Below are 15,769 nucleotides of genomic sequence, written 5' to 3' on the forward strand. Positions count from 1 at the left end.
AAATTTCAACTTCCTGTTGGACAGTTGTTATTGTCTGGGCAGCTTTAAAACTATTGTTAAGAAACAGCAGATCTTTAAAAATAACAAGCTTTAGTAGAATAAACTGAGCTATCAAAGTGTGGCTATAGCCAGAGTAATACTTGGGTGAATTCAACCCAAAGGAGTTACAACTTAATAAAGATATATGAGATAGCATCAGGGCATTTTGACAAAATACTTTCTGTCACTTTTATGAAGTTTACTTTTACATATGTTAACTCAGTCTTTGGAATTTTAAAAAAAAAATGTCTTCTATAACTGTTTAAATAGCTTTAGGATTAATAATTAATTAAATAGCATTCAGACATACTAGACTCTTTCCAATGTTAGGATTATGGGTTGAAATTATTGCTTTAATCAGTTGAGTTGAAACATTTCTACTTCCAACACTAGAGTCAAAGGAGCAAGAAAGGTGATACAATAGAGTACCCTGATTTTAGCATTAACATGTGACTGGTCTCAACTGTCAAGTCTCTCTTGTCAGTTATCACCTACTCTCACCCCATTATCTCTGTCTAGTTTCAGTCTTCATTATTTCTAACATGGCTGGCAACTGTAGCTTCCTCTCAAGCCTCTGGGCCTCCAATCTTCCTCCCCCGCAACCACCCACCACCCTTCAGGAATCTGGCCATTTATACTTTCCTTAAAGCTCTGGCAATTGTTCAACTGCCTCTTGTACTTAAAGTTCAAACTCTATTAAATAAACCAAATTTCTGTTAGGTAAATCAAGTGATGAAACAATTTCTTCACAATTCATCTTTAACCTATTTCTTCAGCCTTACCTTTAACCATCATTTATGCACTCCTAAATACCTTGAACTGTAATTTTTACCACAATGGCTAAAACAGATTGTGTGATTAGACGGTCCCAGTTCTAATCCCAGTAGACACCTTCTAGACGTGTGAACTAAAATTAAGTGCTTAATTTCTTTAAATTTCAGTTTTCCCATCTGCAAAATGAGTATTAAGGGATTGTTGTTAATATTCAATAACACAATTACTCAATAAAGAGTAGCTAAGACTAACCACAGCAAATAAACACTTTATTCACTCTTATTTCCATGCCTTTACCCAAAGCCATTTATGTGCCTGATGTGTCCCTCCCACCGGGCATTTTTTTGTCAATGAACTCCTATCTGTCCCTCAAAGCCTGATTCAAATGGCAACTCTCTTGAAAGCCTTCCTCTGCCATTTCACTTAGAAAAGGTAGTTGCTCCCACCGTGGTAATCTTACAGCACTTTGTGCATACTGCACTATTAAAACATGCATCCTCCTAGATCCACATACACCTTCTTCCCCACACTGTAAGATCTGCATGGGAAACAGCAATAATAACTTTGCATCTTTGTATTAATGGTTGAACTGTGTCCCCCACAAAAAGATATATTTAAGTCTTAATACCCAGTACCTCAAAAGGTGGCTTTATTTGGAAATAGGGTTGTTGCAAATATAGTTAGTTAAGATGAAGTCATACTGGAGTATGATTAGCTCCAATCCAGTATGACTGGTGTTCTTAGAAGAAGGCAGCAATGTGAAGACAAAGAGATAGAGAAAATAACATGTGGGGACTTTTAGCACTGTAACTTACATTCTGCTCATAAAGTGATAATGATTATTAATAATCAAGGCAGCAATATACAGTTTTTCAACAGATGATTCATAAAAATGACACAATTATTCATCTTTACATGTTATCTATAATCTGAGGATATTGTGTCTGAGATTCCAGAAAATGTTTTCTCAAAACATTTTTTATTTACAGTACATTTGCTCTTAGTGACCTATTAATATATATAGTGTTATGCTGATATGTGCCCTACACCAAGCCCATGCCACAACGAAAAATCATGCATGCCACAATGAAGACCCCGTGTGCTGTAACTAAGCCAAATAAACACATTTTTTTAAAGAAAAGAAAAAGAACACACCAAGTGAAGGTGGAAGCAGAAACTGGGGTGATTACATCAACAGCCAAAGAATGGCAAGGATTGCTGGCCTTCACCAGAAGCTAAGACAGACAGGGAAGGATTCCTCCTAAGGGCTTTCAGACTTCAAGCCAACATTTTGATCTCAGATTTCTAGCCTCCAGAACCGTTAGACAATAAATGTCTGTTGTTTAAGCTACCGAGTTTGTGGTACTTTGTTATGACAGACCTAGGAAAGTAACACATATTCCCAGATTTAGGGAAGAAACTCCAATATATTTGTGTTGGAGAAACAAATGGCTTTAAGAATTTCACTTAATCAGTTTGGACTTATATAGAAAAGTAAGGGTATGTTGATGGCTATATTAGATCATCAAAAGTTCTAGCTCTAAGAATCTATGATTCTGTGTGATTTCATAGTTTAGTGCCATATTTCCTTCCCTTCCCCAACTAAAATTTTAAGATGATAGATTCTTAGGATTTTGAAACCTTTGCTACATTCCTCCTTGCCCTGTAACCTCATAAAGTAAAAATAATTACTAATCATCATGGCAGTGATATAAAGTTTTTCAACAGATGATTCATAAAAATGACACAATTATTCATCTTTACATGTTATCTGTAACATAAGAATATTGTGTCTGAGACTCCAGAAAATTTTCCTCAAAGCATTTCTATCTACATTTGCTCTCAGTGGTCTATAAATCTACTATAGTGTTATGCTGATATGCACCCTACGCCTAACATACTAATTTACACAGAAATAACGGTATTTAGTTCAGTTTAGTCGCTCAATTGTGTCCGACTCTGTGACCCCATGGACCACAGCACGCCAGGCTTCCCTGTCCATCACCAACTCCCAGAGCTTGCTCAAACTCATGTCCATTGAGTCGATGATGCCATCCAACCAACTCATCCTCTGTTGTTACCTTCTCCCGCCTTCAATCTTTCCCAGCATCAGAGTCTTTTCAAATGAGTATAACATTATACAGACAGATAAAACTAGTCTTAAAATCTAGACCAGAATCAAGGTCTACTTCTCTACTTTAGAAACTGTAGCTAAGAAAAAGGGAAAAAGTCTAGAGGAATTTGGAAAGTGAAATGTAATTTCAGTCACAGTCGTTAGAAAGAACATTCACTGTATAACTGAAAATTCCAAAGCACACAAAGAAAAGAGAAGGCCGTGCTATGTGGTGCCTAAAATAACACATTATTATAAAGTAAACCAATTTAATTTTTAGAGCATCGAAAATCCAAGACTATGAAAGTGTGGCTGCTGAGATCTCTCTGAGCCTTAACTTCAAGAATGTGCAGTGAAGGTGCTAAATCTGTCATAAAATAGAAAGCTCTGCCCTCCCTGAGCCAAACATCCAGTTTTCTGACACCTATTTGCTGTTGACTCGAAAGAGATGTTTCACCTTTTATTATTCAGGTCTGTGAGCACAAGATCCCCAAAGAAAGATGCCAGTATACTGACAGTCCAGTTTGCTGGCTTGCACAACTTCTACGAGCATACATGTTCCATTTAGTAATCCAATAATCCAACAGCCATGTGATAATCATGGGTTATGTCTTATCCCAGGCCCACTATTAGTTTGCTGTGGCAGCTTTGAGCAAATTACTTTTTTTCTGAAGCTCAGTTTCTTCATTGGTAAGCCAGAATAATGACAGTCTCTGCTTCCTAGGATTTGTTGTGAGGATTAAAATAAGAGAAAGTTCAGAGTGCTTAATATAGAGCCTGGCATATTAGAATCACCCAATAAAAGTTAACTATTTTCTTCATCAGCATTATTACTGGTGTGTGTAATGGAACTAGGAAGCAAGTTAAGGGTAGGACAATGCCTATTTCTTAATGGACACCAGATATTAACACTCTAGGCCAGTAATTGGCAAACTAAGCTTGTGGTCCAAGTACAATCCAAAGCTTGCTTTTGTAAACAATCATTTATTGGAACATAGTCACTCCTGTTCTTTTGCATGTAGTCTATGTGTACTTTCCCCTGAAGATTTAGTAGTTGTACAAAAAGAAAAAAAGGAAAGCCTACAGATCCTGAAATAGTTATTATTTGGCCCGTTAAAGAACAAATTTGCTGATTCTGCACCAGGTCCTTGTAACTTCTAGTATGGTTTTTGGCACATCAGACATGTGGACACTCAGGATCCCCACACCTTGTGAATCAGAATCTGCACATTTACACAGGACCCCCAAGTGATTCAATGCACATTAAAGGCTGAGATACACTGGTTGAGGCTGCTGCTGCTGCTGCTGCTGCTAAGTTACATCAGTCATGTCCGACTCTGTAAGACCCCATAGACGGCAGCCCACCAGGCTCCTCCATCCCTGGGATTCTCCAGGCAAGAACACTGGAGTGCGTCGCCGTTTCCTTCTCCAATGCATGAAAGTGAAAAGTGAAAGTGAAGTCGCTCAGTCATGTCCGACTCTTAGCGACCCCATGGACTATAGCCTACCAGGCTCCTCCATCCATGGGATTCTCCAGGCAAAAGTACCGGAGTGGGTTGCCACTGCTGGTTGAGACCAGGGATTGGCAAACTTTTGTAAAGAGCCATATTGTAAAAATCTTAAGCTCTGAAGCATTGCATCTGTGTTGCACCTGTTCAACTCTGGGAGAGCAGCTATAAACAACATGCAAACAAATGGGCATGGTTCTATACCAATAAAATTATTTATGGAAACTGGAATTTTAATTTCATATGATTTTCTTATGTCACAAAATAACCTTTTAATTTTTCCAAATATTTAAAAATGTTAACACCTCTTTTAATTTATGGACCACATAAACAGGCCACAGGCTGCATCTGGCCCACTGGCCACAGTCTGCAGGCTTGTGCTGGGCTACTGCTGAACCAGCACTGAGCCCCTCCCCTCACTAATTCCAAGATCCTAAATATACCTATTTATATTTTCCAGCACATGTGACTTCAGTGAAGTTACCTGTTATTTATTTAACTTATCCTAGAATACATTTCTCCTCCTCCCACATAATTTCTCACTTGTGATATAAAGTTTCTGTCAAATGATGTGATGGCACACTACATCTTTTTTCATAAACAGAATAGAATATAGCACAGAGAAGCTGAGCTAAGAAGAGACATATAGCTCTATCTATCTACCTGTCTATCAATAGATTTTATGTATGTGTGTGCACACGTATACCTGCCTCTGAAGGAATGTGAAATTGATCATGATAAAGAACTCTCTAGCCCTAAATTTGAACCAACCATATCAAACATTTCTAATAATAAGTATGCAGTCTGGGTTCAAGACTCTTTATTTTATATGCAAACCTGATGAAATATTGAGATTTTAAACAAATCAGTTTCATAAAAGAAGCTTAATTCATAGAAATCTTTAATGAATGTTTAAATTTTACTGAAGTTAAGTTCAGTAGAAACCTGTCACTAGTGATGGCTAGATAAGAGAACTTTGTTGAATTAACATTAATAATTTAGGATCACCAATTTAAGAAACATGGAAGTACTCAAAATTCATCAGAAACACAATCTACATTAACTATCTGAACAATCTTAGAGGGAATATTTATATCTAAAATTTTTAATCTGAATGAATTTGTCAGAGTATGTTCTGACTCCTGATCTAGGCTACTGCCACATTTTTATATATACTTTTATTTATACCTCATTGACTCTCTTTTATCTTTCTCCCATCATTCAGTTTTCTCTCTCCTTTCTAGGATAATCTATTTTCTGAGACAGGACAAGATAAAGACCTTTCTACTTAATCTGACAAACCCTCTAACTATAAATCATTCACTAATGAAGATTTTCCCCCAGTATATTCATTACGAAGATTTCACCTCCAAGAAACAGAAAATCCTGGCCTAACTAGCTGAAGCCTTACGAAATTTATTATTTTATATAAGATATTCTCAGGTGAGGCAGCTTCAGGATTGCTTAATTCAATGCCTCAACAACATCATGAAGGACTAAGGATCTTTCTATCATTCTACAATGCATTCTTCAGGATATGGGCTTGTCCTTAGGCTAACTACCTTATATCATAATCAGACAAAAGAACATCTAGTGAAAATAGTGTTTTTGTGTATCTCTTTTTAATTGTGGCAAAAATTTTCGCAAAGTTCCCCAGAAGATTTCATTCCTTGCACTAACCAGAAATGCATCATACCTATTACTAAAATATGAACAGCCAAGAAGAATGAGATTATCATAATCGGATTAGGAAAGCATATGGCTTTATTAAAGAGGTTAAATTATATGAACAGAAATCCCTATTGGGGGAAGGAGGAATGGTGTAGGAATTATCACTGAGTAAAATCAAACAATACTCAATATGACAACTGAAATTCCTATTTAGCAAACTGTCCCTAATAAAGGGTATCTCATTCATCAGCCACAGTTAAACTGAAGGTAGCTAATCGTGTGTGTGCGCACTCTCATTCTTAGTCGTTTTCAACTCTTCCCGACCCCCTGGACTATAGCCTGCCAGGCTCCTCTGTTCATGGAGTTTTCCAGGCAAGAATACTGGAGTGGGTTGCCATTTCCTACTCCAGGGGATCTTCCCTATTCAGGGATCAAACCCACATCTCTTTCATCTCCTGCACTAGCATAAAGATTCTTTACCACTTTGCAATCTGGGAAGGCAAGCTAACTAATTTTCAAGAAATAGATACCACTGGGAGATTCTGACTCTGACTGTATAATCTGAATATTGGTCTAATATAGATCTGAAGCAGTCAAAATGTAATTACAGAACTAAAGGCACATACCACACTGTGATTTCCCTGGACTTTCCCGGTGGCTCAGACGATAAAGAATCCGCCTGCAATGCAGGAGACCCAGGTTCAATCCCTGGGTGGGGTTCGATCCCTCGGTCAGGAAGATGCCCTGGAGAAGGGAATGGCAACCCAATCCAGTATTCTTGCTTGGAGAATCCCATGGACAGAAGAGCCTGGCGGGCTACAGTCCATGGGGTCGCAAAGAGTCAGAAATGACTGAGCAACTCAATTTCACTTTCTTTCATCGCAATCTGAGGATAGCTATAGAGCTTAGCAAAATCGAACGCTAACATCTTTCCATAAACCAATATCCATCATGTGATTCAGGCAGTTGGTATGTGTAATCAGCAACCTGGCTCCAGCCAACTTTCTCAACATCATCAATTCCAGTTAATATCGGAGAAGGAAATGGCAACCCACTCCAGTATTCTTGCCTGGAGAATCCCAGGGACAGGGCAGCCTGGTGGGCTGCCGTCTATGGGATCACACAGAGTCGGACACGACTGAAGTGACTTAGCAGCAGCAACCAATTAATATAAATGCTAATCAATTAGAATCTGCATTCTTTTTAGATCCCTTTTCATCCACCTCAATCAAATGCTTGTCATTTTAATAACAGTCTCTTGGTTCCTGCATTCCCTTCCTATTTTCACTGGCTTTTGATCGTAACTTTACAGTGATTCCAATTTTCGCTATTTGTACTCATCAAGAGCAACCAACATTTGCTTTTACAGGTGGGATATTAGGGAGTGGTAAGGACTGTGGAAAAAATCAAGAGCAGATGGTCTACTCATGGGATTAGCTGCTTCTCAGCTTGGCTGACTTAGCTGATGCTCCTGGTTTTCAGGCTCAATATGATGAGATTTTCCAGTTTTTCAAGACAAATTAGGAATATAGATGCTTATGTAGTAATCTTCCAATTTGAAGTGGTTGATGGGTGATAAGAGGACCAAATTAAGAAGAGAAGTTGGTGCATTCTCTTCCTTCTGTCTCTCACTGTCCACCCTTAGTGCCTACCTAGCAGCAGAAAGTACAGAAGCTTGGTGAAGGCAGAGCACTGTTTCTGAGACCCAGCTGGTGACAGGGAGGCTTTGCAGACCATTACCATTTATTCTTCCCAAACAACATAAACCTATTCTAAATATATTCTAAAACTACTCTAAGTATTCCAAATATAACATAGAAAACTTTCAAACAAATTTCCTTCTGTAATTTAAAAGTCTAAATCAGAAACTGACTGATATTTGTTAATACACATCAGGACCTGACATGTCTCAGAGACACTTATCTTACCTTCCTGTTATGTTTTGCTCTTTTTTCATAAGAATATAGTTTTATGTTGAGTAATTTAGGATAGGGGTGTCTCTTAGTGGGCTTAACAACAAGTGCTATTTAAGTATTTTGCTGCTGAAAATGTGACAGTTACACTTTCTTTTTCCCATGCATGTTTTGAAGACACATTTAAACATTCAATCTGTGAGAATCTGCTTACTTCCTCTGCAGAACATCGAAGAAAAAAGTTACTACCTGAACAGAATGATTAAAGTGTTTAAATGTGATCAGAGATCTAGAAATAAAATAACATACTCCATAAAAAAGTTGTGCGAAATCACAACACAGGTATATTGTAAATGAGCAACTCAGAAATGCAGTATAAGAGAATAGGAACATAAGAGATGCTATTAAAGTAAGCTTTAGAATAAGCAAAACCATATAAATTTTATTGTTTTTTTACAAAGAATAAAGGAAAAACAAGATTAAAATGTCGATATTTAATTTTGCCACTCTTTGAACTTAAGGGTGAATTGTAGCTTGAGAATTTTCTAAAGGTTTGATGAATAATAATTTCCCTTTAAATCCAAAGTTTTTCCCTAATAGCTTTTTGGAGAACAGTCTGATCCTTGACTGTACACAGTCTTGGCTTATGAATAAGGCAAAACAGTTTATGAGGGATACAGTCTTTGATGTATAGACGTGTGTGTGTACATGCTTAAACTGTTTATAATGGAAATGTAACCAGAATAAAGATAAAATTACATAATGGATTCTTAAATGATGTAACCACTGCCTCAGAGTCTTGGGAAAACTGTTGTTCAGAGACTTCCAGGATTCCAAGAAATCAACAAGGAAGTCGAAGAAAAAATGTAGGAAAAAATTTTTTTAAGTTCACTGTCCAAATGGGACCTACTTAAACTCAAAAGCTTTCGCACAGCAAAGGAAACAATAAACAAACAAAAAGACAATTCTCAGATTGAGAGAAAATATTTGCAAATGATGTGATTGATAAGGGAGTAATCTCCAAAATTTACAAACAGCCTATGACACTTAATAGTATCCAAACAAACAACCCAAAGAATGGGCAGAAGACCTGAATAGACATTTCTCAAGAGGACATATGATGGCCAATAGGCACATGAAAAAATGTTCAACATTGCTAGTTATTAGAGAAATGCAAATCAAAACTATAATGAGATACCACCTCACACCAGTCAGAATGGCTATTATAAAATTTAAAAAAATCCACAAACAACAAATGCTGGAGACAGTGTGGAGAGACAGGAACCCTCCTGCACTGTTGGTGGCAATGTAAATTGATACAGCCACTATGGAGAACAGTATGGAAGCTCCTTAAAAAACTAAAAATAGAGCTACCATATGACCCTGCAATCCCACTTCTGGGCATATATCCATAGAAAAACATGGCCCAAAAAGACAGATGCACCCCAATGTTCATTGCAGCACTGTTTACAATAGCCAAGATAGGGAAACATGGTAAATGTCCATCAACAGAGGAATGGATAAGATGATATGGTATATGTATACAATGGAATATTATTCAGCAATTAAAAAGAAAGAAAGAAGGCCATTTGCAGCAATGTGGATGGACCTAGACAGTGTCATACTGAGTGAAGTAAGTCAGACAGAGGAGACAAATATCATACGACATCACTTATATGTGGAATCTAGAAATGATACAAATGAACTTAAATACAAAACAGAAAAAGACTTACAGACTTAAAAAACAAACTCCTGATTGCCGAGGGGAAGGGATAATTAAGGACTTTGGGAAGGTCATGTATACACTGCTATATGTATAAAATGGATAACCAACAAAAACCTATTGTATAGCACATGGAACTCTACTCAATATTATGTGCAGTCTGGATGGGAGGGTGGCTTGGGGTAGAATGGATACATGTATATGTATGGCTGAGTCCCTTCACTATTCACCTGACACTATCACAACATTGTTAATCGACTACACCCCAATACAAAATGTTTTGGTTTTATAATAAATAAATAAAGTGCTACAAGGAAAAAAAAGTTTGCTGTCTAATCTAAGGTTATTTGAACGCTTCTATAGATGTTTATTGGAACAGCTGACACTGAGGCTCCGACACTTTTGCCCACCTGATGTAAGAGCCAAACCACTGGAAAAGACCCTGATGTTGGAAAAGACTGAGGGCAGGAGGAGAAGGGGACGACAAAGGATGAGCTTGTTGAATGACATCACCGACTCAATGTATATGAATTTGAGCAAACCCTGAGAGAAAAGTGAAGGACAGGGAAGCCTGGCATGCTGCATGCAGTCCATGGGGTCACAAAGAGTTGGACATGACTCAGTGACTGAACACCACCACCAAGAGATGTTTATGAGATTTTATCACCTAGTGTTAAGGTTCATAACATACATCATTTATACACACAACAACCATATGAGTCAAACTCTCTAAACTTTCAAGTTACCATCTAGCTTAAATCCATCTCTTAAACTTCATTTAGTATGTTGCTCTGGATTCCTCCTGGACAGGACAGACTAGATATTGAGAAAGCAGCTGAAGACACAGACAAACTACTGACTTTCATTCTTTCTCTCTAAAAGGCATTTAACAGCACTTTCTGTTTCAGACAGGTAAGATGTTGGTTTATGTGTATTTTCATTTATATCAAGTATTGAGATCTTGGAATCTGAAAGATCATTTTGGTCTTTCAAAAAATGAGGGGAAAGTGAGGAACAAGGCATTTACCAAATGTGTGAACTAATCTGCTCTTTTTGGCACTTTGAGTTTTGGAATGGAAGTTATAATCCAAATTATTTTTATGATTCAAAATATCAACAAGTGAACAAAAAAAACCCCACAGTAGTAACAAGTATTTGTGATTGTGAAACACAAATCAACACATACTCTCTTGCTTCAAGCGCATTTATGAAATTATTTCCATTCTATCTAGTTCTGGTACTGGTCCAAAGGATGGGGAAACAAGAAAAACACAAACCCATCAACACAAAAACACTAAATACCTAAACTTATTCATTGATAAGATTTCTAAAAGTTCAGAATGGAAAGCATAACAGGAAATGATAGTTTATAAACAGCTTGATAATGGACTAAATGAGAATTAGTCCATAGAAGTCTTAATTTGGTCATATTCATTGTTAAAATAGTCCCTGGAGTTGGTGATGGACAGGGAGGCCTGGCGTGCTGTGATTCATGCGGTTGCAAAGAGTCGGACACGACTGATCTGATCTGATCTTACCTAGCTTGGGCTTCCCCTGTGGCACAATGCTAAAGAACCCACCTGCCAATGGAGGAGATGCAAGAGATGCGGGTTCAATCCCTGGGTGGGGAAGATCCCCTGAAGTAGGAAATGGCAACCCACTCCAGTATTCTTGTCTGGAAAATCCCATGGACAGAGGAGCCTGGCAGGCTATAGTCCATGGGGTCGGAAAAAGTCGGACAGGACTGAGCGTGCGCACGCGCGCGCGCACACGCACGCACACACACACACACACACACACACACACACACACAACGTCTTACCTAAAGCTTGTGCTGTGCTGTGCTTTCTCACTCAGTTGTGTACCGCTCTTTGCAACACTATGGACCACAGTTCACGAGGCTCTTCTGTCCATGGGGTTCTCCAGGCAAGAATACTGGAGTGGGCTGCCTTGCCCTCCTCCAGGGGATCGACCCAACACAAGGATCAAACCCAGGTCTCCCGCATTGCAGGTAGATTCTTTACAGATGGGCTACCAGGGAAGGCCACATAAAGTTTACAATTGCTTATAACTTTCACTCTGCCTCAGTGACATTTTCCTATCTTTGTTCTCTATAACACCATGGTAAGTAAAAATGAGCTGAACCAGGACTCCTAAGGACTCATGGTTTTCTCATCTTCTTTGCCAGGCATGGCTTCTGCTCCTTCAGGACCCTCCTAGTTGCTGAGGGGAAGTCTGTCGCTTTAACCACCCCCCATACCCCCAACCAAGTCATCTTTCAAGTCCTGAAACTCCGGATTTTGACTCTTTTTTTTCTAATTAGTTGTTCAGTTGCTCTTTATACACACACACACACACACACACACACACACACACACACACACACACGTATATACACTTCCAAAAATTTACTTATTTACTTAACCTCACTGCGCCAAGTCTTAGTCAGGTATGTGGGATCTAGTCCCCTGACCAGGAATGGAGCCCTCACCGCCTGCACTGGGAGGGTGGAGTCCTGGCCACTGGACCACCAGGGAAGTTCCTCAGTTCTTTCCAAGCAACTCTACGTTCTGGGAGTGGCGGTTGTTTTAAATATCCCCGTCTCTGAGGATTTTCTTGGTATTTCACTAGACGAATCTGAACTCCCCCACCCCGCGCATTCCCGCTGCATGAATGACTTGACTTTGACTGAAGGGAAAGTCCTGAAAAGGATCCAATTCCGATCGCGTGACGGAGCATGAGACAGCCTTACAGCACCCGGTGCCTGTGACTGCATCTGAGGGCACGACAGGGAGGACGATGCCGTAGAATGCACCGCTGTTTGCTAGTTGGACATGAATGGTCAACTGGTGTTCTGTCAGAAATTCAGCTTTCCCTTCTGTTCTCCTAAATATGTGATGGATTTGTGAAGTAAACTTACTCCTTCCAAAAATGGATGCACTTTTTACCTCAATTCACTCCTAGAGCCTAAACTTTAAAGTTTCTTGCGAAAAAACATATCCCCATTGTGGCACCCATACCCACTTTTCCCTGGAACATTCCAGCACCAGTTTTATTATAGCCCCCTCATTGTGTTACTCCCACCACTCGCCGGATACCCACACCCTCGCCCACGCCCGGGCAGGCAGGGCTGGGACACCAGACCTACCTTGGCCACGGGATGCACCAGGCAGGTGAGGGTGGCAGGGACAGTGGTTTCTGAGTGCACAGGAGTGGGTGGTGTTTCACGAGATCCACCCTCAGGTAAGCGGCGTGATGAGAACTACACTAACGGCTTGGGCAGGAGAAGGGCCGTAGAAGTAGACAGCGCCGGCTATTTTCAGGCGGGCTCCATTTGGGTGGCCTCCTGCCCCCTACTATCTGATATTAGGGAAGAATCGTGGCTTTCCTGTTGCGGAAACTGTTTTCCTCATCAGTTACAGCTGGTCACCTGCCTGCTCTCTGCGCACAGGGGGCAAAGGAACTGCCCCTGAAAGCCGAGAGCGTCTCGCGCATGCGCAGTCGGCTTCCCAGAACCGGCCCGCTCCAGTCTGATCCTGTCAAGGCTTGTTGGCCTAGAGCCTGGTTCAGCGCAGGTGAGCCTCATCCGGAAGCTAGACCCCGCCCCCCCCCCCCCCCCCCCGGCCAAACTCCTGCCCAGACCCACGCAGTTAACAGGTTAGCTTGACCAGACCGCTTCCTGCCTTATCTAGGATGTAGAGAAACTGGAACTGGAATTATATGCATATATATGGGATATACGACGTGTATGTGACGGCCACTGCCCTAAACATCAAATTGACCGTGTGTTTCCACATTCAATGGGGCGCAGCAGAGGGAAGGATTTTTCTCTCAGTATCTGTGTGTCTCTCTACCTGCCAAGCTTCTTCCGCGCCTGTATCCATCAGTCCATCTATCTACGGTCCACCGAAGCAGCTAGGAACAAAGACCCAGGAGAAATGAGAGTTCCTCCTTAGGAGAACAGGAGGAAAAGGCTAGAGAACTTGGTAACCCCCGTTCTCGCATTCCCTTTAGGAGAAAAGAGGGTAGGAAACAGTTGATGCCGTGGGGCCAGTGGACTGAGGGAGAGAATTCTGGGCGTGGTGATTTCAGCAGAGCTGGGCTTACTGCTGAGGAGCAGAGGTGTAGGGAGGAGACTGGGGCCACAAAGGAAACGCTTTCTCTGCAGATCCAAGACAGAAAATTATTTGGGGCACTGGAGAGAAAAGACCCTAGGATACTTTTCTCTTTTCCCAGGTCCTTAAGAGCATTTTGAGACTTCCCTTGTAGCTCAGTTGGTAAAGAATCTGCCTGCAATGCAGGAGACCCGGGTTCCATTCCTGGGTCAGGAAGATCTCCTGGAGAAGGAAATGGCAACCCACTCTGGTATTCTTGCCTAGAGAATCCCATGAACAGAGGAGCCTGGCAGGCTACAGTCCATGGGGTTGCAAGAGTCGGACACGACTTAGCAACTAAACCACCACCACCACTAGGAGCATTTTAAAATTATCACAGTCTTCCTTCAAACTGTATTCTACGAATTTAATATAATTTATGAGCTTTAAGCACCCCACTCCAGTACTCTTGCCTGGAAAATCCTATGGACGGAGGAGCCTGGTAGGCTGCAGTCCATGGGATCGCTAAGAGTCGATTACGACTGAGCGACTTCACTTTCACTTTTCACTTTCATGCAATGGAGAAGGAAATGGCAACCCACTCCAGTGTTCTTCCCTGGAGAATCCCAGGGATGGTGGAGCCTGGTGGGCTGCCGTCTGTGGGGTCACACAGAGTCGGACACGACTGAAGTGACTTAGCAGCAGCAGCAGCATGAGCTTTAAGAATGTATAATACTTCCATTTTTCTCTCATTTCTTGTGCCATAAATTTCATGCAGTTTATTTCTACTTAGGCATTTTTTAAACTGCTACTTTGTAGTACTAATTGTTTTCTTCAGACACGATGGCTCCTATGCTAAGTGTTTAGTTAACTTTCTAAGAAACTGCTGAGATATTATCTAAAATGAATGTGACATTTTACATTCAGCAGTATGTGAGGGTTCCAGCTTCTCAACATTCCTGCCAACGGTTGAAATTGTTAGCATTTTCAATTGTTTATATTGGGTATACAATGATATTTACTGGTAATTTTAATTTGCATTTTCCAAATGATTGATGATGTTGGGTATTTTTCTTGAGCTTGTTAGCCGTAAGTGTCCAGATCTTTTTCTTTTGTCCGTTTCTTAGTTGGGATGATACTGTGTTATGAAAGTTCTTTATATATTCTGTGTATATATGTGTGTTTTACACCCTTTTTCAGATACGTTTTGCAAATATTTCCTCCCGTTTTGCAGCTTGCCTTTTCATTAATAGTGTCTTTTGACAAGCGAAAGCTTTGATTTTGATGAAGTCTAATCAAAGTTTTCATTTATGGCTTATGATTATGTCTTATTTAATAAATCTTTGCCAAATCCAAAGTTATAAAGATTTTCTCCTGTTTTCCTCTAAAAGATTTATGGCCTTATCTCTTATATTTACGTATATTACTTATTTTGAATCATTTTTTAATGTATAACCTAATAAAAAGAGTTGAGATTCATTTTTTTCCATACAGATATACAGTTATACTAGCAGTTTGCTGAAAAGACAATCCATTCCTCCTCTGATTTTTTGATACTTTTGTTGAAAATTGATTATATGTGTTGATCTATTTCTGAATTATCATATCTTTTCCATTGATCCATGTCTATTCTTTACCATTATTATACTGCTTTGAATACAATAGTTGTATAAACTTTGAAATCAGATCATATAAATCTTCCAGTTTTGTTACCATCATCCCTAGATAACCACAGGGAATTGGTTCCAGGACCCCTGCCCCTACAGATACCAAAATCCATATGTGTCCAAGGTGCTTATGTAAAATGGCATGATATTTGCATATAACCTTCACAATTCTCCCATATACTTTAAATCATTTCTAGGTTAATACCTAATACAATGTATGTATAATACCTAATACAATGAAATGCTATGTAATTGGGTTGTAAATGC

General features: G+C 39.8%; 1 long non-coding RNA gene across 1 annotated transcript in view; it reads right to left on the bottom strand.

The window, feature by feature from the left end:
• Positions 1 to 13,347, bottom strand: part of LOC112447028 (uncharacterized) — a 139,846-nt gene extending 126,499 nt beyond the window's left edge. Inside the window, exon 1 of the long non-coding RNA XR_003035047.2 lies at positions 12,890 to 13,347. This is a non-coding gene — a long non-coding RNA (uncharacterized lncRNA). The remainder of the gene's footprint in view (positions 1 to 12,889) is intronic.
• Between the last annotated feature and the right edge of the window lie 2,422 nt (positions 13,348 to 15,769).

Source organism: Bos taurus, chromosome 6 (assembly GCF_002263795.3).
Source record: "Bos taurus isolate L1 Dominette 01449 registration number 42190680 breed Hereford chromosome 6, ARS-UCD2.0, whole genome shotgun sequence".
NCBI classification, from domain to species: domain Eukaryota; kingdom Metazoa; phylum Chordata; class Mammalia; order Artiodactyla; family Bovidae; genus Bos; species Bos taurus.